Here is a 27,070-nt window from a genome sequence, read left to right as displayed (position 1 = left end):
TCTTGAACTTAGGGCATATGGAGCCACCCATCAAGGTGGGTCCTGCTTCCCCAGAATTACCTGGGTTGCTAGGGAGCAGGCAAGGTACCAGTGGCCGTGAGTTTGCCCTTTAGCTCTACAAGGGATGCCGAAACCTCCAATAGGCAAACCGGACAAGTTCCATCCTCACCTTCCTTTACCAAGGTTGGTTTTCCCCTCGTGAACTCCCAGGTGAATCCTGACTGAGGGGTTCCCAGTCTGGGAGAGGCGGTTCCCTAAGCTGGGGACTTCTTCCCATGGAGAAGAAATTCCTTTTCACAGCACCAGAGGGCGCATTTGCCACTTTGCCGGGAGTCCTGCCCAGCCTCTAAGGTCTTGCCTCCTGACCCTCTCCAGCCTTCTGGCCCCAGGGGGTTTAGCAGGGGCTGGTGGCGTCTGCTGCACCAGAAGCAGCAGAGGCTCTGTGAGGGGCGGTTGTTCGCAGGCTGTCTTAGGGTTCCACGGAGCCAGATTCTGAGTGTCAGGTAGGGGTTTTTGGTGCCTTACCCCAAGATTCAGAAGGTGGGAGCTGGGGGGCGCTCAAGGGCCTTCTAGTCCAGCCACTCACAATTAAAGACAAGGAAACTAAGGCATGGAAAGAATCAGGTGAATGAGTGGCGGGCAGGGCTGGCTCGGGGTTCCTAGACCCGATTTGGGGCCCTGCTCCATTGGCTGTGGTGCCCCTCTGTTCTCCAGCACCCACCCCAAGTGTGAGGGAGACACCCACAGGGAGGGAAGACACTGGACAAGAAGGCTTACTGCAGAGATCTCCTTGCCCTGCCTCTTGGAGATTCTTCCCCAGCTGTAGGCCACCAGGCCCAAACTCCTGTCCTTCTCTTTCTCCCTCTTCACGTCATTCAGCTTCCATCAAGGGTACTGCTTCCCCTCAGCTCCCCCACTCCCTCGCCTTGGCCTTCCACCCCTCATACCCTCCTCTGCTCTCTGTCCTCTGTGTCTTATCTGTCTTGTGACAGGTGTACTGACAGTCCCCAGAGGCCAGCAGGGAAGGAATGGGAAGCACGTCTCCCACCCCCATCCCCGCCCCACTGCCCCTGACCCACCGCTCTGCTCCACACTCATGCTAAATATAGCTGCTGTCCTGGCCTCGGCCCAGTGGCCCTGGGCTCAGGAGGGAGGCCCAGGCTCAGCTACTGGGACCCTGGGCTCCCTCACCCAACTTATCTCCTTTGTCCTTTGACCCCCCCTTTTGAGATAGCCATCCAGTCTGCCCACCAGACTTCAGAGACCCAATGTGGGGAAAACTCTGAAGCCTGCAGCCCGAGTCTCCTCACACACTCTGCGTGGTTCCTTTCATCTCTGAGTTCTTATGGGAACAAAGGCAAACCGTGACTCCCAGTCCTGTCATGACCATGTGGCCTGAGCAGATGGCGAGTATGGACCATGAGCTCCACCCCACTGCTGACCCCAGGAATCTCTAGAATCCCTGCTATGGCTACAAATTGTTAGCATCATGGAATCCAGGGATGTCAGAACTGTGGACCCTCAGAGGTCAAGGAGCCCAACCCCTCACTGTTTAGACAGGGAAACAGAGCCCTAAAGACAGAGAAGGAGCTGTTCTGGGAGGCTCTGAAAGGTAACAGCAAGACCTGAAGCAGGTTTTCTGCCCTCTGGCCCTTCCACCCTTGCACCTGCCTGGCCCAAAACTCCTGGGGCTTAAGTTCTACGGGACAGGAACAGGAGTGGGGTGTGGGTAGAATCAGAATTGGGACCACCACACTTAGAGTCGGGCCTGAACCCCAAGAAGTGCGCCAGAGCTTGGCCGATCCAGGGCTGAGCCAACCTCCCAGGGCGACCCCACCTTTGCTGCCACGTCTGGTGCTCCTTGGTTCAGTCTTCACAGGTCTCTGCATCTGGGCAGATTCAGATCCGGTCTCCCCTCCTCATGTCCCCAGATTTGCCCCAAGGGCTTTCCCACTGGGTAAGACTATGGTCTGGGGCAAAGTCTGCCCTGCACCTCAGGCCCTGGCATTGATACGTGGGGAGGTGGGCTCAGAGACCAACCCTGGGGAGATATTCCTGGTGCCAGATATGCAGAGACTTTTGCCCACAACAGCTAGACATGGGGTTTGTCCTAGCAATGCTGAGTCAGGCCTATGTCCTACCTTCCAGCTCCCATGTTCTCTGATCTCTCTTGTGTCTCTCTTTCTTTTGGACATTGGGCCTACCTGGGGCTTCCCTGAGCTGAATCCCTGAAGCCTGGGGAGCTCCATACCTGTATTTTAGAAATGGCAGCTCCAGGCCACCCTCCCCTGAAAGCCAGACTGGTAAGAACCTGTGTCTTCTGTGGGACTCAGGTCTGTGGCAACCACTCTGAGAGCTCTCAGGGGGCTCATGCTAATACTCCTTTAACTTCCTCATGGACTTTTTACATCAGGGACTCCCATCCCCCACTCACCTCCTTCGTCCACCCAGAGCTGACCGTGATCTACACTCCCCTGTGAGCCATCCCACAGTGCCCACAGGGGACCCCAGGCCAGAGATCCAGCCTGCTGTGGAAAGACAGAAGGCCAGGTCACTCACCTGAAGGTCCCGCTTGGCTGAGGGGGTGCTCAGGTCTGTGGCAGGTGTGATCTAATGGTCTGTCTTTCCTCTTCAGCTTCTTGTTCAGGCTGGTCCTGCTCCGCTGGCCTCGTTAGATGCCTTCTTGCTGCCCTGGCTCAGGTCTCTGTCCTCTGCCAGCCTAGCAGCTGCCTTTATCTTGCTGGCTAGGGGGTGGGCCAGGTGGGGGCGTGTGGGAGAGGCTAAGTTCAGAGCATGAAGTGGCTCAGTTATTTTTAGGGCTTGGGGAAGTTCCCCTTCCATCCCAGGGAATCAGTTACATGTCCTTTCTGCTGTGAGGGGAAGAGGAGTAGGGACAGCTTCATTCATTCAAGTCTCATGTGAGGACTGGGGTCAGTGACTCAGCCATAGTGTGGGGTGCAGGTGTCCCAGACTATTTTGAGGGAATGAATCAAGAGGGGCATCTGACACCTAAACAGCCCTACCCCCTTGTCCCACGTGGCTCTCCTCTCTGCTCTGGACTGGTCTCTGACCATTCCTGATGTATGTGTTCACTGTGCCAGGGGACTGGAGGCCCCCTGAGGGCAGGCCTGGGTCCTCTCCTCTGCTCCTGGCCTGGACACTTCCAAGGGTAAGCCCAGCTCTCCTTCTCCCCCCTATTCCCTCTGCACTAAGGATTCCCCTCTCTTGTCCTGACTCTTTGTGCCCCATCCACTGAGTTACACAATCCAGAGTGCAACTGGACTAGTGGAAAGACATCTGAATTTCCAGGCTTCAACTCTTTACTAGATCCTCGACTTATCAAAGAATTCCACAGAATGGTTCTGTGGTTTTCATAGCCAATGATCTGGGTCCTTGTTTACTTTTGGACTCTTCCCTCTGACTCAGGGCCCAGGCTTTCTGGGAATGGGGGGGGTGGAAAGGGAGGGGTGGCACATGGCGAGCTGACTGTGGTGTTATTTCTGACCCTGGAGTCATCAGCTTCCCAGTCACAGACAACTGCAGGGGGTCATGCCTCCCCCTTCTTTGTTTCCCAGAACCCAAAGTGCTAGCAGGGTCCAGAGGTCCTGGCGTTCCAACCAGGAAGGGTGAGGGGCATCAGGAAACCATCCAGAACGCTCAGGAAGGGGGTGTTTTGCCCAGGTGTTGGGTCTAGGACTGTGCAGGTGCCTTCTGTGACCTGGCAGCGCAGGGTCTCCTTCTGACATCCGGGATGCCTTCTGGTGCCCGGCGATGATACCGGGCACTGCTCGCTTTTTCCACTGAGTCAGCGTGAGTCATGCCAGACAGAGGGACGTCTAGGGACCCCTTCTCCTGCATCCACTCCTGCTTTCGGCTTCCCTGTCCTTTTCCATCCCCCTACCTGCTCCCCAGGCTTTTCCTCATCATCTCCTTTGTTCTTATCTAATAGGGCTTTCCTTTTCAATATGGTCCCAGGCTAGCGGCAGGTGCTGATTTACGTTTAAACTGAGTGAAATGCATTAAAATTAAACATCCAGTTCTCCATCACACGAGCCACATTTTGAGTGCTCTGTAGAGACGCACGTCTAGTAACTACCATGCTGGACACATCCCCGTGGGAAGTTCTGTTGTCCTGCTACTGCGATCGACACTGAAAGGAGCTCAGGAAGCTCCGAGCTACGTTCCTAGTCTAGCAAGTGGGCTTTACGGGCTGCAGCCTGTTTAATGAGGATGACCAACTGCTGTCTATCTGAGGGGTTCCCAGATAAACGACTTTCAGTTTTAGAGCTGGGAAACTGAAGAACAGCAGAATGAGTCATCCCGAGTGTAATGATCCCATGGTGCCGCATCATGAAGTGTCAATTACAAGGCCACCGAGGCACGGTTTATCAGAGCATCTTTTTATAGGGGCGCCTGGGTGGCTCAGTGGGTTAAGCCTCTGCCTTCAGCTCAGGTCATGATCTCAGGGTCCCAGGATCGAGCCCCATGTCGGGGGCTCTGCTCAGTGGGGAATCTGCTTCTTCCTCTCTCTCTGCCTGCCTCTCTGCCTACTTGTGATCTCTCTCTCTCTCTCTGTTTCAAATGAATGAATAAATAAATCTTAAAAAAAAAGATTTTACTTATTTGACAGAGAGAGCATGCATGAGCTGGGTGAGAGGCAGAGGGAGAGGGATCCTGCTAAGCGTGGATCCCAGTCCTAGGACTCTGAGATCATGACCTGAGCGGGAGGCAGACACTTAACGAACTGAGCCACCCAGGTGCCTCTATCAGAGTAGCTTTGGTGGAGATTGCACATCTCTTTCAGCTCCCTCAGATCATCTTGGGAATGAGGCTGGGAATAAACACACTGAGGTTGAATGGCTGTGCTAACTAATGGAACTTTGTCCAAAGGCAGAGGGGCCTTAGGGGAGGGGTGGCTCCTCCCACTGCTCCTCAGTCTTGAGGGAGCCTTCCCTGGTCAGCCCCTCCCTCCACACGTGGCTCCGCCAAAGCTGGGGGTTGGTCAGAAGTTCGTGGTCTCCTTGCTAAGGCGGCAGGCAATGGCAGAGCGCGGTCAGGAGCTGGTGGCAGTCTCACCCAAAGCTTCAGGAGAGACAGGATCCAGAGATGATTAGGGGCCGACTGCCCGAGTGTGAATCCTACCTCTGACACTCACTAGCTGTGTGACCTTGGCAAGTTCCTGACCCCTTCTATTCCTCAGTTTCCTCATCTATAAGATGGGGACGATAATTGTGCATACCTCAAAGAGTTGCTGTGGAGAGTACACATTTCTCTCTCTCTCTCTCTCTCACACACACACACACACCCACACACACACACACACATGGTGCATTTAGAGTAGGGTCTGGCGCACTTCAAGCTCAATAAATGAGTAAGCTCATTAAGTTTTTCCTGGATCCCTGCCAACCCCAGCTTCTCCAGGTCCCAGATCCCAGTGTGTCCTGTTGGTCTGAAGACAAGTGCCCTTCAAGGCTCTGGCCGGCAGTCCTGGCTTCCCTGTAGCTGGGAAGCAGACACTGGTGCCAAGGGACAGCTCTGAGCAGGCCAGGCTGGGGCTCTGCCAGGCCCGCGGGAGACAGGTCTGCTCAGCCTCTTGATAAGACCATCTGAACCCGGAACAAGGATTTTCTGCTCTGGGGGCAGCTTGGAGGGTGGGCACCCTGGCGGGGAGAGGGGGTGTCTCCACCCTCCTACTAGAGGAACGTGGCTACCATGTGGGAGGCAGTGGAGCGTGGGATCTGGCGTCAGACTGCTGGGATCAAATTGCCAGCCTGTCTCTTCCTATTTATATGCCCTCTGAACATCTCTGCCCTCTGCCGTAGTCTTGTAGCTTGTAGCTTGGGATCTTCCAAGAGTCGATCCCCCCCCCCCACCCCCTGGAGCATTTGGGAGCAAGTGACTTCATGGGGAGGGGAGGAATGTGCTGAGGGAGTAAAGTGAGCTGGGGGCAGGAGGAAAGCGGGTTACTACTGTGGATGGCCAGAGCTTGGTCCCACTGGGGGGCCTCTGCCAGCTGGTGCAAAATGTGTGTCACCCACTCATCCTCACCCCCGCCCGAACGGAAGCCCCAGGCTCTCCTATCCTTCCGGCCCGCCCCTCAGACAGAGAGATATGAGGGTTCGAGGGTTCGAGGTGGGAATCTGTGAGTCTGTACAGGGACTGTTCCCTGAAGTAGAGTGAGGGGGGTACGGAGTGGGGCAGGGACCAATATGTGTGTGCCCATTTTACAGGTCAAGAAAGGAAGGCTTGGAGAAGTCAGGTCAACATATGAGTGACAGGCTCAGCAAGGACTAGAACTCAGGTGTCCTGTCCCGGAGGTCAGTGTGGTCTAGTCCCTGGGGGTGCTTTGTGAGGAGGGATGTGAGGGGGACAAGACAGAGCTGGGTCTCACTATAGACATGGCCACCACCAAGGTGCCCAGCCCTGCCTAACAGAACAGAAGGAAGCCTGGAGGCGGTTGCCCCTTAATCCTTGAGCTTGAAGAATCGTTGTCAGTCCTGCACACATTCTGGAGATCCCAGAGCACTTTCGGCCAGGGAGGGGTGCCATTGGCAGCTTCCTGGGATAGGGGCCCTGCCCTTTGACCCTGTTAGCATCCTGCTGGTGAATTTCTCCTCCTCCCTTCCTTCCCCAATACTTACCAGTGCCCCACTGGGCCAGGTTCTATGCTGGACAATTCCCAGGACATGACAGCTTGTCAGCAGTAGAGCCTGTCCTGGGAACCCACAGCTCCTTGGGAACTGGACCTGGTACCAGCATGGACAGAGGTACCAGCGTGGCACTGAGGGGCTCAGGGACGGAAAAGCAAACTCCAAGTTGGGTCCCCCAGGGTGATTTCATGGAGGAGGTAGCCTGTGGGCTGAGTCCCCCAGATGAGGAGGCACTTGAGAAGAGATGGTGGGTATTAGGGGCTGAATTGTGTCTCTCTTGAATTCATATATATATTATATGTATATATACATATATATATATAATATATATATATATATATTAGATTTTATTTATTTATTTGAGAAAGAGAGCAAAAGAGGGGGAAGGACAGAGGGAAAAGCAGATTCCCTGCTGAGCAGAGAGCCTGACATGGGGCTCAATCCCGAGACCCTGAGATCATGGCCTAACCCAAAGGCAGACACTTAACTGACTGAGCCAGCCAGATGCCCCTCAGATTCATATGTTGAAGCCTTAACTCCCAGACCTCAGAATGCAATTGTCTTTGGAGAGAAGGCCTTTAAAGAAGTAATTAAGGTAAAATGAGGCCAAAAGAGTAGGGTCCTAACCCCACGGGACTAATGTCCTTTGTAACAAGAGAAAGAGACACCAGGGATGTGTGTGCACAGAGGAAAGGCCATGTGAGGACACAGGGAGAGAGGCCTCAAAAGAAACCAAACCGGCCAGTACCTTAATCGTGGACTTCCAGCCTCCAGCACTGTGAGAAAATTAATTTCTGTTTTTTCAGCCACTCAGTCTGTGGAGTTTTGTTCTGGTGGCCTGAGCTGATGAAGTTAATAGGGGACAACATTTAGGTGGAAGATATGGCCTAAGTATAGGCAGGGAAGTGGGAAAATCTGACTGAGCCCAGGGTGAGGAGAGAGACGGGTTGATAAGGGAGTCCCAGAGGTCATGGGGTCAAGTTTTATCCATTTCTGCACCCCCCACACTGCAGATTAATTCGAGCAGGTCTCTGTAGGATGTAGTTGGCAGAATTCTAAAGATGGTCCCCCCAGATTCCCGTCCCCTGGTGATTCATCAAACGCTACTCTAGGCACTGCCAGGAAGGGATTTTGCACATGCGAGTCAAGTCCCAAGTCAACTGATTTTAAAATAGATTATCTGGGTGAGCCTGACCCAATCATGGAAGGCTCTTAGAAGTGGAAAGCTTTCCTCTGCTGGTGGGAGAAGGGAAGTCACTGAGACTGTAGACAGAGGGAGATTTGACATACCCTCCTTGACTTGAAGATGGAGGGATCTTGTGAGCCGCAACGCGATTCCTTAAGGAACAGAGAGAGGCTCCTGGCTGGCAGCAAGGAAAAGAGGACCTCTGTCTTAACGATTGCAGGAACTGAATTCTGTCATCATCTGGCATGAGCTTGGAAGAGTTTTCTTCAGTTTCCAGGTGAGGTTCAGCCTCTTTCCAGCCTTATGTTTCCCTGAGCCGAGAGCCCAGCCCTGCCATGCCAGACTTCGGTATTAGCTACAGAACTGTGAGCTAATAAATGGTGTTGTTTAAGCTGCAAAGTTTGTGGTATTTTGTCTCATAGGAATAGAAAACTAGTAAGAGTGGAAACCGGAGCAGTGGAGGGAGGATGGAAGGCCACGCCTGCCCACTTGTAACAGGCACCCACCCAGCCCGGGGCTCGGCCTCAGCATGCCCCACTGTGCGGCAGGCTAGGGGGTCGTAGGCAGCTGTGCTTGGCACCCCCAGGTCATCAGAGAGCCTCAGAGCATCTCAGACTCCAGAAATCCTGGTTAGGGGAACTCAGAGCAAGAAGCTCCCAGTCTTTCATGCACCAACCACCCCTATCTCCTCCCCACCCCACCGGCCATTTCACACCTGGGGGCTGGAGGCTTGCAGCAGATCTGGGAGTGGAGTAGAAGAAACGGGTTCAGGAAGCCCTCCTCTGGAATCGCAGCTCCACACTTGCCAGCCCTCCAAGCCTTAATTTCCGTGTCTGTATAACGGAGATGGGCTGAGGAAGGAAGGGCATCTGGACAGGGGGAAGCGAGTGAGCACAGACACGGGTGCAGATGGTGTGACATGGGCTATGTGACTTGAGTGCAGGGTGGGTGACAGAATGGAGAGTGGTCTTGGGCAGTGGGCACAGGGACACATTGTGAGTTTGGGCCCCATCCCGGAGGGTGTGTTTCAGGGCCAATTTGGGTCATAGGCGGTGAGAGCCGGTCCCAGCAGCCCAGGTTCTAAGCGATGAAGATTTTGGTGGTGGCAGAGAGGAGGGGATGAGGGGCTGAGCCCGCGGGATTCTCAGGAGGTAGAACAGACAAACTCCAAGTAAAAGAGCGGCAGGGTGCCTGAGTGCTGGGTGAATTGTCTGAGGCGGCAGGCAGAAAGCTGGTCAGTGTACTCGGCGGTGAGGAGAGGGCCCCTCAGAGGCCGTCCCCAGCTGTCTGGCTTGGGGCAGCGGGTGGGCACTGGGAGTGAGGTGGAGAGCAGGGTGGCTGGTGGGGAGGGGGTGACAGGCTGTCTTTGAACCAGATGTGGGTGAGGTAGGCAGAGCCATCTTCAGGGGCCCGATAATGGGATTTGGACCTCTGGACTGGGGACAGGGACCCAGCTGCCATACGTGTGCAGAGGGGGCCGTGTTCTCCCAGAGGTCTGTGGAGAGGGGCAGGCTCAGGGGCAGACGTGGGTGAAGGTGGACCGTAGCAAAGCCACAAAAAGAAGTAGCAGCCAGGGAGGCAGGAGAAAAACCAGGAGGGGAGCTGGTCTTGGAAGATGCTGGAGGAGGAATGCATTTCAAGGAGGGAGGGGGAGGGACAGTGTCCAGTGCTCCACAGAGTAAAGGGCGGGAAGGGGCTGCCAGGTTCACCAAGAATGCTCTTGAGGACTTTACCCGAGAGCCACCTGCAGGCTGTGGAGGGCTGCGGATGGCTTGGGTGAGCATGTGGGGGCACCCGGAGAGATGCTTCTGGTAAATAACTCCTCCGGTCCTCAAAGTTCTCACTGGTCTAGTGGGAACCAATACAGGAGTCGGGGCTCTGGTGAAAACGAAATCAGGGTTGGGAAAGCACTTCTGGCAAAAGAGATGCCCAGTTCCAAAAGCAGGCGGGCAAGCTGTGTTGGAAATGGCTGGTAAGACCCCCAGTGCCCAGAAGGTGGCAGCACGTCCTCAAGGGACACTTCACCTCTCTGGACCAAGACCGCAACCAAGACTGCGTCTTGACATCTCATTCATTTATCAGCACCTGATGGACCCTGGGTGTTACTCAGCTAATGAATCACTGAGCACATCATCAAAAACTAACGATGTACTATATGTGGGCTAATTGAATTTTTTCATTTTTTTATTAAGTTCAGTTAGCCACTGTGCAGTTACATTATTAGTTTTTGATACAGTGTTCAGTGATTTGTCAGTTGTGTATAACACCTAGTGTTCATCACAAGTGCCCTCCTTTTTGTTTTTTTTTTAAAGATTTTATTTATTTATGTGACAGAGAGAGAGAGATCACAAATAGGCAGAGAGAGAGGGGGAAGGAGGCTCCCTGCTGAGCAGAGAGCCTGATGCAGAGTTCGATCCCAGGACCCTAAGATCATGACCTGAGCTGAAGGCAGAGGCTTAACCCACCAAGTCACCCAGCTGCCCCAACACGTGCCCTCCTTAACACCCATCACCCTGTTATACGCCCCCCCCCATTGAATTTAAATTAAAAAAAAATGCTTTGCATAGCTACTGTGTGCTGAGCTCTGGGCTAAGCACTGAAGATTTTATACATAGATCTCTCTCTTTCCATCTATGTCCTCATGGAGCCTACATTTTGGTTAGAGGCAGATAAAACAAGCAAGTGAATTATCATCATAACTGTCAATTAACTCTCTAAACTTCAAAGCTTTATCTTCTCTGAGTTCCAGGGGGAACCTTTGTAGAACATGACAGATGTCCCTTCCTCCTTTTTTTTTTTTTAAGATTTTATTTAATTATTTGACAGACAGAGATCACAAGTAGGCAGAGAGGCAGGCAGAGAGAGGAGGAAGCAGGCTCCCTGCTGAGCAGAGAGCCCTATGCAGGGCTTAATCCCAGGACCTTGAGATCATGACCTGAGCCAAAGGCAGAGGCTTTAACCCACTGAGCCACCCAGGTGCCCCTGTCCCTTCTTCCTTGAACCAAGCAGCACCTTGCTTGTTCATGGGACAGACTGAATGGATTTTCCAAAGATGGCCCCTACAGTGTCTCCCATCCCATCCCATCCCATCTCCCTTAGAATGTGACTTTGACACTCTTCCAACAGACAGAAACGAGTCTATATCGCTATTCTCTTGCATCCAGGCAGGGTTGTGACTGGTGGAAGGGCATTTTATGACTTCTGAGGTTGGGCCATAAAAAGCAACACAGCTTCCAGCTTCTTCTCTGGGGACAGTGGAACCCAGTCGCCACGCTGTGAAGAAGCACAAGCAGTCTGTGAAGAGATTGCATAGAAATGAACCACGGGCCCCAGCCTCTGGCCCTGCTGATTCCACCTGACAGTCAGCATTAGTTGCCAGCCACAAGCAGAAGCCGGCTTAAAGTGGATTTTCCAGTTTCCAGGCGAGTTGTCCCAGGTGAGGCCACGGTAAGCTGAGACGAGCTGTCTGATTGCAGAACTGTGGGTAAGATGATTGCTATTGTTTTAAGCCCTTAAAACTTGAAGTAGTTTGTTATGCAGCAATAGATAGAATCAAGTCATTAAATTCATACTTACGAGCCAGTGTTGGGCTCTTTGCTAGGAGCTGGGGATAGAGGGTAAAGAGGACAGGCACGATCTCTGCTATCATGACGTTTGCTGTCCAGCTGGGGGAACGGAGTGTGACAAAAGCACTATAATTCACTGGCTAAACTTGAAGCCATGACAAGGTTACCTGGTTCCAGGCACCTCCCCTTTTTACCTTGTCTCCAGGTATAGTAAACGAATGGTTAACCTCCCTTTCCTGAGTCACTGTGAACCTCCCATGAGAAAGTGTCTATTGAGAACATCCAGGGCAGCCCCTGGGGTGACCCGGGCCCATGAGCCTCCCAACTCACACCACCTCCAGAGCCCTTGCTGCAGCCCAGGCCACCGTGTCCCACCTCTGGGATGAGACCAAAGTGTGCCAGGGCTCCCAAGACTCTGAGCGAAGCAGCAGCGCCAGCTGTGTCTCCAGCCCCACCTTGCAGCACTCTCTCCTTCCCTCTTTTTCCGGTCCTCGGGCTGCATCAAGCTTACTCCCATTTCAGGATCTCAGTACGTGCTGTTCTCTCTGCTGAGCACCTCCGCTCCCTCCCCTCCCCGAACATTTACACCAGAAGCAGGAGTATACATGGAGCTTGTCCTCCTCCTGTCCCTGTTCTGTCCTACACTGTGAGGGACCTATGTGTGTGTGAGGAGACCCCAGAATGCTGGTCCACATGGCATCATCAACTCCCCTCTCCATGGCCACTCCCAGGCCTTGATATGTGGGCCTGGGCAGAACAGTCTGCTGTCCAGTGGATGAATCTAGAAAAGAGACTAGACTGAATAGAAAATACCAGGGTCCTAGGTACATTGAGATGGAGAGAGACCTCTTCAAAGGCCTTGCTCTGTGGGGCTGCCTGGAGTCCAATGGGAACCCCAAAGAGAGAATATCTGTAGGGGTAGACTTCTAGGTCCAGTGGCTAAATGGGAATTATCAGGAGCGTCCACCATGTCAGTAACTGCAGGTGGTATGAGGCTTGGGGGGTCTTCAAAGAACCTTCAAAACACCCCATGATAGAAAGAGCCAGCCTCCTGAGCCAAGCTCAGGAATCAATGCTTCAGGAAAGTATAAATCCTGGGATCTCCCCCCCTGCTCCATCCCCTGAACTTGGACTCTGGAGGGGTCAGAACACAAAGAGCAAACTGGGCAGGCAGGGGAGGTGAGCAAGGTGGGATGATGGAAGAAGGCTGCCCGGTTTAGCTTGGAAACCCAGTGGGGGGGGGGGGTTATCTCACTCTTTCCTCTCCAAAGTCTGTTCTCTTTACCCTTTACCCATCTGCTGTTACTCCAGACTCAGAGTGCAGAAGAGGGAGGAGAGACAAAGAGGGCAGGGAAAGTGTTGATGGCGCCCTCTGGGAGGGTCAGAAGCCCCTATGTTGGCTGTTTCTCATGTGGACTACCCTGTGGGTGCACGGGGCAAACAGACCCCATCCACAGGTAGGCCATTCCCTGATCAGGCTTACATGACTCCAAGACAAGTGCTGATGCCATCTTTCCACCTACACACACCTCTTCCTGAGTGTGTACAGGAGAACTTCCACCCTCTCCACTCTACTCTCCACTCAGCCCAGGGGCTGGGCTCTCCTGGGGGCGCTCTCGAAGGCCCCCATCAGACCTACAGTGGGAGGAGGACGACACTTGCCTTCAAGAAACCCTCTGTGCAGTTTCACTTCTAGTCGCAAACTTCTGCCTGGAGGCACCGGTTGGATGAAAGGTCAAAACCCAGTTTGGTTGCCCACTTTCTCTAAGTATTGCTCTTCATTTCAGATTGGGGGTGGGGCCGCTCTTGGGTCCTTTTTTTTTTTAACCTACAGAGCTTTGACTAAAATCTCAGAGACAGGAAATGCCTTTTGAAAGTTCTTGTTACATGAATGGCTTTGTACCTGGAACAGTTCAAGATGTACTTCAATGGCATAAAGATGATTTTAAGCTAAAAATGTCTGAATACACAGCAGCCACAGGAGAAAAACCTTATCTTCTTCTGTAGACGTGAGCAGGACCTCCTGAAAATCACAGTTGCCGTGAATGCACCCTCTCTGGGACGTTTACAGCCAGAAGTGACTAACCATTATAACTGGGATGAGTAACTGCTTCAACAAACTTTATCTGAAGCTGTCCTACCTTCCATTTATTCTTCCATAGAAGCTCTTTCTCCTTATTAAGAGGGTTTATAAGCCTCTATCTTTGGATATGTGGGGAGCCAATAAACCGAAGTCTCCTTGGCAAAGAAACTTTGTCTTCTCCCCTCTTAATTTATTTGTTGTTAGTTAATTCACAGGCTCTGAATTCACCGTACTGAACATAAGTGAGTGGAAGAAAAAAAATTTTTTTATCCTAGCGCGTTCTTCTCTTGACAACAAGTGTATAGATGGCCATCTAAGATTTCCTACTTGGTACTGGATTCTATCTTCTTGCTCTGCAAATGTTACAGCACAGCAGAGTTCACTCATTCTCTCCCTCTCGTGCATGTTAATCAGGTTAGAAGACGAGATGGGAGAAAAGAACATATGAGAGATTTCACTGCCAAATTGATTACTCATTTATAGAAACCACTGTACCTCCAGTTTAGCCACAAACAAGAAAAGGTTGTTGTATTGCTAGGGAGCAGTTATATGGAAGGAATGATTTCTCAGTTCCAAAATGATCATGGCCGGGAGACTGGATGAATTATGTTGTTTTTATTCAGTTTGGTCTAATGGCTCTTGAATGCAGAATGTCACGAGGTAGTTGAATACAAATGACTGGACCTAAAAACAAAAATCAATAGCTTGTATATTAATCAGTGTGGGCCGCCATAATGAAATACCAGTGATTGGGTGGCTTAAACAATAGCAATTATTTCTCACAGTTCTAGAGTCTGGGAAATCCAAGGTCAAGGTACCTGTAGATTTGGTCCTTTGGGGAGGGCCTCTTCTTAGCTCGCAGATGTCAACCTTCTTGCTGTGTCCTCAATGGCAGTGGAGGGGAGGGGAGCAAGGACAGCTCCTTCTTATAGGGACACTAGCCCTGTCACCAGGGCCCTAGTCTCATTTAACGTTTCATTTATTTATTCATGAGAGAGAGAGAGAGAGAGAGAGGCAGAGGGAGGAGAAGGCAGGACTTGATCCCAGGACCCTGGAATCGTGACCTCAGCTGAAGGCAGACACTTAACCGATTGAGCCACCCAGACTCCCCTGAAAATTCTCTTTTAACACGGGCCAGCCTTTGGGAGGAGAAGTGGCAAGACTCAGCTTCCAAAGAAGGACTGTCCTGCTTTCCACCTTGGATCGTAGCCACCCACCTGCCAGTTGCTGAGGCCCCAAAACCTCAAGGTCATTCTTGACCCTTCCCTTGCTTGCATGCTCCCATCCAACCTGTAGTTGTCTGAATGATGGCCCCCAAAGATGTTCACATCCTAATCTCTGGAACACATGAATATGTTACCTTCCATGGCAAAGGGGATATCATAGATGTGAGTAAATTAAAGATTCTGAGATGGGGAGTTTATCCTGGATTATTTAAGTGGACCCAATCTAATCACAAGGAAAGCAGGAGGACAAGTTAGAAAAAGATGTGAGCACAGAAGCAGAAGCTGGAGTGATATGCAGCCATCAAAAAAATCTGAAATCGGGGGCGCCTGGGTGGCTCAGTGGGTTAAGCCGCTGCCTTCGGCTCAGGTCATGATCTCGGGGTCCTGGGATCGAGTCCCGCATCGGGCTCTCTGCTCAGCAGGGGCCTGCTTCCCTCTCTCTCTCTCTGCCTGCCTCTCTACTTGTGATCTCTGTCAAATAAATAAAATCTTAAAAAAAAAAAAAACAAAAAAACAAAAAAAACCCCTGAAATCTGGGGCGCCTGGGTGGCTCAGTGGGTTAAAGCCACTGCCTTCGGCTCAGGTCATGATCCCAGGGTTCTGGGATTGAGCCCCATATCAGGCTCTCTGCTCAGCAGGGAGTTCTGGGATTGAGCCCCGAATCAGGCTCTCTGCTCAGCAGGGAGCCTGCTTCCTCCTCTTTCTCTGCCTACTTGTGATCTCTGTCTGTCAAATAAAAAATCTTTAAAAGAAAAAACCTGAAATCTTGCTATTTGCAACGCTGTGAATGGAACTAGAGGGTATTATGCTAAGTGGAATAAGTCAATCAGAGATAGACAATTATCATATGATCTCTCTGATATGAGGGTTTGAGAGGGAGGGAGGGGATCGTGGAGGATTGGAGGGAAAAAATGAAACAAGATGGGACCGGGGAGGGAGACAAACCATAAGAGACTTTTAATCTCAAGAAACAAACTGAGTGTTGCTGGGGGTGGTGGGGAGGGATGGGGTGGTGGGTGATGGACATTGGGGAGGGTATGTGCTATGGTGAGTGCTGTGAAGTGTGTAGGCCTGATGATTCACAGACCTGTACCCCTGGGGCAAATAATACATTATATGTTAATAAAAAGTAAAAAAAAAAAAAAAAAAAGCTGGAGTGATGTGCTCTGAAGGCAGAGGGGGTGGGAGAGTAGGGCATAAGCTGAGGAAGGCATGGCCTTGAGAAGCAGAAAAGGCAAGGGAATGGAGTCTCCCTTCCAGAGCCTGCAGAAGGAACCCCAAACACCTCGATTCTAACTCTGGAGGCTCTCTTCAGGGTTCTGAACTTCAGAACTGTAAGAGAATAAATTTGTGTTGTTGTAAACCAGTACATCTGTGGTAGTTTTCTAGCAGCAATAGGGAATGAATGCAAACACCCGCGCAGATTATGTTGGCTTTATCTTTGAAATGTAGCCAGGATCTGACCACTTCTCCCCAGTTCGCTGCTGGCATCTTGGGCCAAGCCAGTTCCAACCGTTGCCTGGGTTGCTGCCATCACCTGCTTACTGGTCTCAGCATGCCCTGCCCTGCAGCCTTTTCTGCCCTCTGGATGCAGGAGATGAGAGTCTCTACTGCCAAGAGGGCCTCTGGCTTTCCCCGTTGGCGCACCCTAGAGGCCACTGCTGGACTTGCAGCTGGTATCAGAAGTCAGTTGGTCTCTTGTGGGCGTTGATTCCCGGAACAAGTAACCTTGCCTGAAATAATCAGCAAGACCAAAGGCCAGGCGAGTCCAGCAGTTTTGGTAAGTGTCGAAATTTTAGGTTGGAGGATCCCATTAATTCTCTCGACATTGCCTGAGGATGGAGGGTGACAGGGTCAGTGATAATTCCAAGACGTTTGCAAGGTTTTGTTAAGGCTCACATGATTTGCCTTGTGAATGGGCATCTTGGGTACTGGGGATTGTGGAAGGTGTGAAAGAGTGACACAATTGGAAACATTTTAGAATAGACCCAGCGTGGCCCTTACAGGGAGATCACCTTTCCCATCTGTTTAAACGGGGCCAAAATCTTTGGACTGGCCAAGCAGCTACTGTTTCACAAGCAACTGTTTGAGAAGTCAACAGGACAACAGTCATCCTGATCATGACACCAGGTTATGGACTTTCGGAACACAGAAGAGCTAACTAACGCAGGCCCGGGATGGTTTCGTGCGCTAACACCAACAGAATAGTCCCTCAGAGTGAGAGAGCGGCTCAGCTTGTTGGTCTGACAGACAATTTCATTTTCTCTTATCCAAGTATTATCCTCTTTCTCATCCAAACCCCTGCTTTCATCCCCCAGGTGGGACACTTTTCTGATTATTGCCAGAATCTCTGCTTCCCAAACTGCAATTCTTTGATCCCGAATAAATACTCATTTACCTCACCATGGCTCTTTGCTTTCCAGTTGACAAAGGTATATCCCAAGAGGGACACATATTCTCTAATAGGTTTTTTTTTTTTAAAGATTTTTATTTATTTATTTGAGGGGGATGGAGGGAGCGTGTGCACATAAGCAGGGGAAGCAGCAGGCAAGGGAGAAGCAGACTCCCACCCAGCAGGGAGCCCCATGTGGGACTTGATCCCAGGACCCTGGGATCATGACCTGAGCCAAAGGCAGTCGCTTAAAGACTGAGCCACCCAGGGGATGGGCTTTCACCTTAAGGCAACTATGATACGCACGAGCAACGGCTTCAAGTGTGCTATGAAGGACTTTGTCTATTACTGTGTTCTTGTGTGTGCGTTCCCAGGTTTCCTGGTTTTTTTTTTTTTTTCAGGCCCAAAGAAAATAAAAGGTAGCTGTAAAGCAGGCAGTTCTTACAGAGCTTAGTTTTAGTCTTATAAAACCCTGCTCGTGTTTATCTTCCCAAGGAAGGGATTCAGGGATGGAAATTTTAGTAAGTTCATAGAGTACAGAGTTGATAGAAAAAATCAGAAACCCACAGTCTATAATATCCATCCAGGCCTAAGAATCTACAAAGCTGTATTTTAGTTGTGGGTCTAGAAAATTCCAGGATTACCTGCATTCTTTTAGGTTTAAACTGCATTCAGTTTAGACTCTGACCTAGCTCATGAACGATGTCTAGAAATAATTGTAATTTCTCCTTAGAGACTTTGTGTCCTTTTCCAGCTATTTCAGCAAATATGTGGAATCTTTTATGGGGTCTCGTTGGTGACTGAACGCAGCAAGAAGCTAACTAAACATGCTAAAGGGGTGGATTTAAGTACTCCAGAGAACAGGAGTGCTTACGTCTTGAACTCGTAGGGGTCGAGGGCACGCTACCTAAAATGTGCCACTTTGGCATATTGATTATTTTAAATAAAAGTTACTTAAGAGACAGCCAGGGCAAGAACACTCAGACCCTCCTCTGTTTCCTCCAAAGCAGGAAACAAATCTCTCATAAAAAGTACCCTCTTTGTACTAAGAAGTACAAAGGCATCTTTATCACCAGAGACAGGAACTTTCAAAGCTGTGAAAACTGTAGAAACAAATCTCATCACTTTTTTCCTCTTCTATTACCTCAACTTAAATTTGCTTAGAATTCCCCGCTAATTAAAGCAGCCAAACACCTATTTTCTTTATCCTGTCAATTCGTCACAAATTTGTTGCCTCTTTGTCTAAAATGTATTGAAAACTGCCTGCCTTGGTCATATCTTTGGGCCACGATGTCATTGATGGGCCCCCCCTGAACGTGTAATAAAACCTTGCATTTTTTTTCTCTTGTTACTCTGTCTCATGTAAATTTAAGTCTTAGTCCAGCTGGAAGACCTTAAAGGTAGATGGGAGAATTTTTCCTTCCCTACAAAGTACTTGGGAGTGATAAGAAGGGCCCTCGCGGAACGCCTGAGGCACAGCTCTCCAGGTAAATCGTTGGTTGTTCCAAGTAAAGGTAAATAGATACAGGCTGTTCACCTCCTCGGGGATGCTGAGGAAAGCTGGGCAGGGGTTTACCACAGTGCATCGTTTTGAGGCAAATGGTGATGAAGGATAGTTGGAGGAAAGGCAGGCAGGGATAAGGGGGTCCCTGCGCTAAAAGGAAACCACCCTTAAAAGGACTTTACAAGGAGCCCTCCACCCTTTCCCACGTGATAGGTAGATGACGACAATCTGGTTGGAGAGTTAATCAAAATGAAAACAGCCCGCCAACAAGGCCATGAAAACCCCTAGATCTAAACGCCAAATCAGCAACCCTCTCCGGTCCCCTCCCTCTTTGGAACCTTGCACTGTGGCTCCATAAATTCGCTTTGCTGCTACCGCTCCTCATCTGGTCTACCTCTTCGTTCTTCGAAGTGGCAGAACCAAGAACTGTGGGCCCTAAAGGAAGAGAAATCCCGTAACAGTGGAATTTCTGACAAAAGGGGGTTTGGGTGCAGAACAACTTAGAAATGGGGAATAACTGTCTTGTTAATTATCTGAAGTCCTGGACACACGGCCATCCTTGTGCATCGGATCTCTGAACCGGTGAGATGGGGCGTGTTGCAGGGACAGGCACAGGGAATGACAAGCCCGTGGGTGACTAGGCCTTCCACTCTGGGCGTGAGGCCTTGTGTGGCCTCAGGTTGGAATGGACATGAAGGTAATTTAGGGGGAGTTTTAGTTATATCTATCTGAATCTTTATAGGTTCTGCACTTTTTATTCTTCTAATGTCAGTCGTAGAAGTAGGCCACAGGGGTGCCTTGGTGGCCCAGTTGGTTAAGCGTCTCACTGTTGGCTTCAGCTCAGGTCATGATCTGAGGATCATAGGATCGAGCCCTATGTTTGGCTCACGCTGAGCCTGGAGTCTGCTTGAGATTCTCTCTCTCCCTCTACCCCTCCCACTTGTGCTGTCTCTCTCATTCTGAAATAAATAAATCTTTAAAAAAAATTCGGCCATGGATTTTCAGGCACCTCAATTAAATTAGGGAACTTTCGGGGGGAACTCTTCCTCTTCTGTGTCAAGGACAGACTGTAAGGAACATAAAAGATCAGGTTCGACTGGGTCAGGAATTCTAAGGTGAGGTCTCCATTGGAGGCAAAACCTATTAGTCCTTTCATTTTTCATTTTTTAAAAGATTTATCTATTTATTTTTTGAGAGAGAGAAAGCGAGACAGAGCTTGTGTGAGCACGTGGTGGGCAGAGGGGCAAATAGAGAGGGAAAGAGAGAATCTCCAGCAGACTGCCTACTGAGCAAGACACCCAGTGCGGGACTCAGTCCCAGGACCCTGAGAGCATGACCTGAGCCGAAATCAAGAGTTGGAATGCGAAACTGACTGAGCCACCCAGGCGCCCCAACATATGCCCTTTTATTTATTTATTTATTTATTTTAAAGATTTTATTTATTTATTTGACAGAGAGAGATCACAAGTAGATTAAAGAGGCAGGTAGAGAGAGGGAGAGAGGAGGAAGCAGGTTCCCTGCTGAGCAGAGAGCCCGATGCGGGACTCGATCCCAGGACCCTGAGATCATGACCTGAGCCGAAATCAAGAGTTGGATGCATAACTGACTGAGCCACCCAGGCACCCCAACATATGCCCTTTTATTTATTTATTTTTTTAAAAAGATTTTATTTATTTATTTGACAGAGAGAGATCACAAGTAGATTAAAGAGGCAGGTAGAGAGAGGGAGAGAGGAGGAAGCAGGTTCCCTGCTGAGCAGAGAGCCCAATGCGGGACTCGATCCCAGGACCCTGAGATCATGACCTGAGCCGAAGGCAGCGGCTTAACCCACTGAGCCACCCAGGCGCCCCACATATGACCTTTTAATTTAGACAGAAGATCTCTGCTTGGGGATAGGCTGAATCACATAGTAAGAAGTGTTTTTCAGTAAAAGGCCCCAGACCCATTTGTACCAACTGTGATGAATTCTCTCTGAACTTTTTTAGATGACCCCACCACAGAAGCTTCCTTTTTACTCTGAGGATTTGTTATTTTATGAGGGTGGCTTTTAAAGTAGAAGGTGTAGTTCAACTAGAATTTGATAAGGTATCCCCTTAATTTTGATTTTAGTTTCCCCTTGGCTGTTCAGGAGAATTATTGGCAATAGTTTACTATCGGTAATAGTTTAGAGCTTATCAGCTATGGGTGAGGCCCATATGGGGTCCCTCCTTTGAAGGTAGACAGGAGGATGTTTGAGAATTTACATAGGACCTTTGAGGACAATCTCTTTTCCAGTGTCTGTCCCAGTGTCTTATACCTGAGGCATTACTCTTTGGACCATTGATTTTCTAATGATGGACCCCTAGTGGGATGCAATGGGAGAGGTATTGAGTTTCTGCCGTTGAAGCTGTTTTAGCCATGAGCTATTAGTTTGGCGGATTTTCGTTTGTGATCTTTTTCAGGGTCCTTTCAAAATGCTCAGCTGTGGTCACAAATTCAGTCAGGCAATGGCCTCCTATGTTATATTCAACCACTGATTTTAGGAGATGATCCACTTACAAAAAGGGCAGCTAAAGCAGGCTGGATGAACTTATTTATTGTATGGAACCCAACAAGCCATAGAAAAAGGACTTTCAAATGGGCTTGAAAACCTGCCACAGATTTATCTTTATTTTGTCTGCGTGTTTGTATCATATACCAATCAGTGTGAGCAGGAAAGACTCTAGGAATGGCTTATAAAATGTTCAGTTGCATTCTGCCAGTCCTTTCTGGTTGAGGATCTCTAGTTCATCGCTCTTGGGGTTTTGCCATCTTGCTTTCTGCATCCATCTGGGCTTTCCCAGGACCTGCCAAAAGTGTACAAGGTGATAAAGATCTGGCAGCCCAGGGTCACCGGCCCAGATAATGGCTCCACAGTCTTCAAAAAGCTTTTGGGTTTCCTCTGTAGGTGTAGGAAATTCTGTAACTTTGGCCCTATCATTCAGTCTTTGACCGAGGACTGAGGATACCTCAGTGTCGTTTGTCAGTGGGCAGTTTTATTTTAAAAAGGTAACTGTCTAGGGGCACCTGGGGGGCTCAGTTGGTTAAGTGCCAACACTTGATTTCAGCTCAGGCCATGATCTCAGGGTTGTGAGGTCCAGCACCGCATGGGGCTCCTTGCTCAGTGGGGAGTCTGAGCTTCTCTCTCCCTTTCCCTGTGCCCCTCCCTCTCCGTGCACACCCACACACTCTTACTCTCTCTAAAATCAATCAATCAATCAGTCTTAAAAGGTAACTGTCTAATAGTCTCTTTAGGGAGGAAAGGCAATTCAAACAGAGAATTTGGTAAAATGTGAGCACGTAGGTGAAAAGAGACTGGAGGGAAGTAGTACGAATCACAGCAGTCCTATTGCCTTCTGTTTTAGGTACCTCTTGAGTCTTTAATTTTTCATTAGCTGTTTGTAATGAGTCTCTTAGTGAAACTATTTTGGAATCTTGAAGGCTTTGGGAAGTTTCTGCATACCAATTAAAGCAGGTATCCCATTTTGTTTATTCAACTTGGAATCCCTGGAGCATTTCTCAAGTGCATTTCTTAAATGAGCAATCTTGTTTAATTGGAATGTTGCCCATAATGGCCCTTTACTTTTAGTAAACTTTTGCCATTTTGCCAGATATCTGCAACTTCCAGGACTATTGCTCTTTTGTTGTTGTTTTCTTGTTTGCTTTGTTTTATTTTTGAGAGGGAAGATTTTTTTTTTTTTTTTTGTTAATTGAAGCTGAATTTGTAAACTTTACGTCATTAAGTTGAAGTTTAAGATGCAGAGCAAGAAGTTCTGTTTGATGGATCAGGAGACTTATGGGATGATAAAGCAAAGTCAGTTCATGTCCTGTCCTCCTTGGGACCGAATCTCCAGCGAGGTTACAGAGCCGTATCTGCCTCACGTTCCCATTCCTCACCATACTCCAAAAATCCGCTGGGAAGAATCTGTATATACTGCCTGTTCCTCCAGCTCCCCTCTGATGGGCTGGACTTGTGCTTTAGCACCCGGTGCTGCCAGAGACCAGCTCCCACTGCTCATCCTTCTGTTCCAGATCGCCCGCTGCTCCGTAATGGAATGGGAGTTGGCCAACCAGAGCCCGAGGTCGACGTGTCTGTATTTCTCTGTATTCCAGCAGTCCAGTTCTGGCCACCACTGTCCCCTGGCCGTACCTGTCTAGTCTTTGGTTCAGCTAATGCCTGCACAGATGAAGCTGACATCTGATCCTTCATGCCCCTGACAATCTGCCGAGTATTTGGCACGAAGGTTTATCTTATACTTCATTCAGTCGCATTGAGTTTGAATTTTCTAGCATTTGCTTCAACTCTGCTATGATCTCATCAGGGTCCTCTAGATCCCATTCTATGCTCCAGAGGTTGTTCCTCAGCTCATCGGTGATCCTGGATTGCTGTGGAGGTGTCCTGGAGGAGCCCTGTCCATGTCTGGAATAATCCCTGGGTGGTGTTGACTGCTTTCTGAGCTTCTCCTTTCACAAAGTAGGGGTTCTCCATAGACATGGGGCATCCCAGCCCCTAGCTGCCTCACACCTGCTCCGTGCATAGGACAGCTGTGCCCTCTGGCCCTCCCTCTGCCGACCTCACAGGCCGGCCACAGCCACGCCACTTCCTTAGCCCAGGGAACCCGGAGTATCGTGTGCGTGCAGGCCAGCACACATGGGACTGCTGTGGGTCCAGCACTTGATCACCCTGCAGACCAAATCCCAGACTCTGATGCAAGCCCCCTCGCCCGTCTCCTCCCCTGCCAGGACTATGCTTCTTGAGCACTGAAGGAAGCACAAGTGCCAGAAGACGGCACGCTCGGAGAGGCAACTCTTCAGAGAGGGAGAAACCCATTCAAACACATTTTATTTGCCTGAGGCCTCCTGTGAACCCCAGTCCGGGTCTTAAACTGGACCCAGTTTTAGCATGGCAACAGTTGGAATTTTCCCTCAGAAACTTGGGAATTGAGATCCGAAGGGCTCAGGGCTTGGTTCCAGGCAGAACTGTCTGGCACCTCACTTGGCTCTGGGAGGAATCCTCAGCCAGCTTGGTCGGACCTGCCCTGTAAAGGAAAGCCAATTGGACTGGGGGCTTGGTGCAGAGGGCAGAGCTCGGAAGTGAGAGGAATTTACCTATGACCCTCAGAAATGGCAAGAAAGAGAGTGAACTCGAAGGTCTTGAGGGGTGCCATGCCTGTGTTTCTCACTGAGCCCAAAATGCCGCTGGAAGACCACTTCAGATCTAGTCACTGTATCAAATCTGTTGAAGGACAAAACTTTGATGTCACCCAGAGTTCGAGTAGCTGCATGAGGATATCAAAGACAATCACTGACAACACACTAAGAGGGCAGAAATCCAGACATGCATTTCATACAGCCAGCCGAGAAAGCTTTAAGACTGAAGGCAAAACAAAACCAATTACCACTACTCCTAAGAAGGTAAACATTGTGAATGATGAAAATGTTGACTGAATGAAGCTTGTGGAGATGTACAAAAGGAACCTGCACATTATCAACAGCTGATTCCTCAACAGTGTCATGAAAATGTTGTTGAAGCAATTAATGGCCAGTTTTGATACACTGGTGAAATATAAATATCCCCAAAAGACCAATAAATTAAATGTCTTATTTTTAAAAATCTTGTTAATGTACAGGCATTGGCACATTCTTCAAAAAGATTTATTTATTTTAGAGAGAGTGGGGAAGGGAGGGGCAAAGGGAGAGGGGAAGGAGAGAGAGAGAATCTCAAGCAGACCCCCGGATGAACTTGGAGCCCAACGCAGGGTTTGATTCCCATGATCCCGAGATCATGACCTCAGGTGAAATCAAGAGGCAGAAGCTTAACTGACTGAGCCACCCAGATGTCCTGCCATTGGCACATTAAAAAAAAAAAACAAAAAACTACATACACAGACCTCTCCTATAATCTAGGAAAATGGAATGTCAGAGGTCAACAAAATGTGATAAACTTAAAAGCATCAAAAGAGAAGGCACCTCACAAAATCTGTTCACTGTAACAGCTGATATACCCTCATTTATATCCTTCATTTTATAAGTGAGGTGAATGTGTGTCTGGATTGGAGGACACACAAATATGGACAGTTTCATAGAAGTAAAAATTGTAAGGCAAATAAATACCGAGTCCTTGGCCTTTTTTTTGGTGGTGGGGGAGGTTTTGATGACCTTACGTCTACTTTAACTTTTCCTTCATTAAGAGAAAAAAACCCAGAAGGATTCGGAATTGGAAGAAAAGGTGGAAGCCCAGAATGTAATTACTTGTGGGAGGGGGAATTGGTGGGTATTAAATCACTTTTTCCCCTGGAAAAAAAAATCAGCTGAGTTACAGTGAGACCTAATTGGCCTCATTCAACAATCCACAAACAGGGCAGCATCCCACCTAATAAACAGACAGGCTTTCCAAGAAGCTGCATGAAATGGAAGGCTTTTATAGGAAGGAGGGCAGAACAAGGAGGCTGTTAGCAAAAGAAAAAAAAAAAGATTATTTCAGGCACGTTAACTTCCCTGGGGGGAAGGCTGGGGTCTTACCAGGCAGATGACCTTACTACTGCTGACCAGGAAATGCCAGACAGATTGGTCTAAAATTCCACTCCTGGGAGAGGTTGAAACTACAATTAAGTCTTGGTTTGGTATCCTGGGGGCAAATGACTCCACCTTGAGCCTATTATTTCTTTTGTTTTCGAACAGTTGGAAAAGTGTTAAATGTACAACCTAGACATTCAAATCTAAGGGAAGATATGCAACCAGCAGTAATTAAAAGTAAACCTCTCTCCTATAATTTTTTTCCCTTCATCATTCTCCTGAGATGGATTCATTATTTCTTGCCCCCTTCTTCCTTTGTTTATTCCCTTATTTCGTTGGGATACACCCCAATACTTTGAAAGGTGTGTTTATGCTGTCCTCAAGTTGTATTGGTCATTGAGCTGGCTCTAGAATTCTAGAATTTTGCAGGGTTGGTGTTTGGCTTCTAGCCCTCAGGGTTGCTGATGACAGTCTGATACTCCTTTCTTTGCAGGTGACATTTGCGACTGTTACAATATATAGTTTCATACCAGAAGATTTTAGATTGTGTCTGGATGCCTAGTTCTGAGACCTGACCATGTGTCTAGCTGTGGGTCTTCTTTCATTTAGTCTGTGCAGCCCTTGGAGGGTCTTTCCAACTGAAGAGTGTATCTCCAACCACCTGAATTAACCTAGCTCTTCATTTCAACCATGAATAGGCAATGACTAACCACCAGACATCTCTGCAAAATCAACAGCAAAATTGACGAAGGACCGCCAGTTTTGTTTTTGTTTTTCAACATTTCCTCAGCAATTCGGGGTCTCTTCTGATTCCATACAAATTTTAGGATTATTTCCTCCAGCTCTTTGAAAAATACCGGTGGAATTTTGATCGGAATGCCGTTAAAAGTATAGATTGCTCTAGGCAGTATAGATATTTTAACAATGTTTATTCTTCCAATCCAAGAGCATGGAACGGTCTTCCATCTTTTTGTGTCTTCTTCAATTTCTTTCATGAGTGTTCTGTAGTTCCTTGAGTACAGATCCTTTACCTCTTTGGTTCGGTTTATCCCCAGGTATCTTATGGTTCTTGGTCCTATAGTAAATGGAATCGATTCTGTATTTTCATTGTTAGTGTATAAGAAGGCCACTGATTTCTGTACATTGACTTTGTATCCTGCCACATTACTGAATTGCTATATGAGTTCTAGTAGTTTGGGGGTGGAGTCTTTGGGGTTTTCCATATAAAGAATCATGTCATCTGCGAAGAGAGAGAGTTTGACCTCTTCGTTGCCAATATGGATACCTTTTATTTCTCTTTGTTGTCTGATTGCCATTGCTAGGTCACCAGACTGTGGAAAGAACCAAGATGCCCTTCAACGGATGAATGGATAAGGAAGATGTGGTCCATATACACGATGGAATATTATGCCTCCATCAGAAAGGATGAATACCCAACTTTTGTAGCAACATGGGCGGGACTGGAAGAGATTATGCTGAGTGAAATAAGTCAAGCAGAGAGAGTCAAGTATCATATGGTCTCACTTATTTGTGGAGCATAACAAAGAACACGGAGGACATGGGGATATGGAGAGGAGAGGGAGTTGAGGGAAACTGGAAGGGTAGATGAACCATGAGAGACTATGGACTCTGAAAAATAACCAGAGGGTTTTGAAGGGGTGGGGTGGGGGGGGTGGGAGGTTGAGGAACCAGGTGGTGGGTAATAGGGAGGGCACGTACTGCATGGAGCACTGGGTGTGGTGGAAAAACAATGAACACTGTTACGCTGAAAATAAACAAATAAAAAATAAATTTAAAAAAAATGAAAAAAAAAGAAAAAAAAATTGATGAAGGACCAAGAAGAACAAACAGAAAGAAACAGATATTATTCAGGGAACCGAAAGTTTCAAAGTGCTGACTGGTCTCTAACTGCGTGACTACCAAAACCTC

At 48.9% G+C, this 27,070-nt stretch overlaps 1 pseudogene; it reads right to left on the bottom strand.

Annotated features, from left to right (window-relative positions):
* Positions 1-22,518: 22,518 nt before the first annotated feature.
* LOC123940659 lies at positions 22,519-23,120 on the bottom strand (annotated as a pseudogene).
* Between the last annotated feature and the right edge of the window lie 3,950 nt (positions 23,121-27,070).

Source organism: Meles meles, chromosome 4 (assembly GCF_922984935.1).
Source record: "Meles meles chromosome 4, mMelMel3.1 paternal haplotype, whole genome shotgun sequence".
NCBI lineage: Eukaryota > Metazoa > Chordata > Mammalia > Carnivora > Mustelidae > Meles > Meles meles.
The sequence above is the reverse complement of the archived record's forward strand: the minus strand, read 5'-3'. Positions and strand labels throughout refer to the sequence as shown.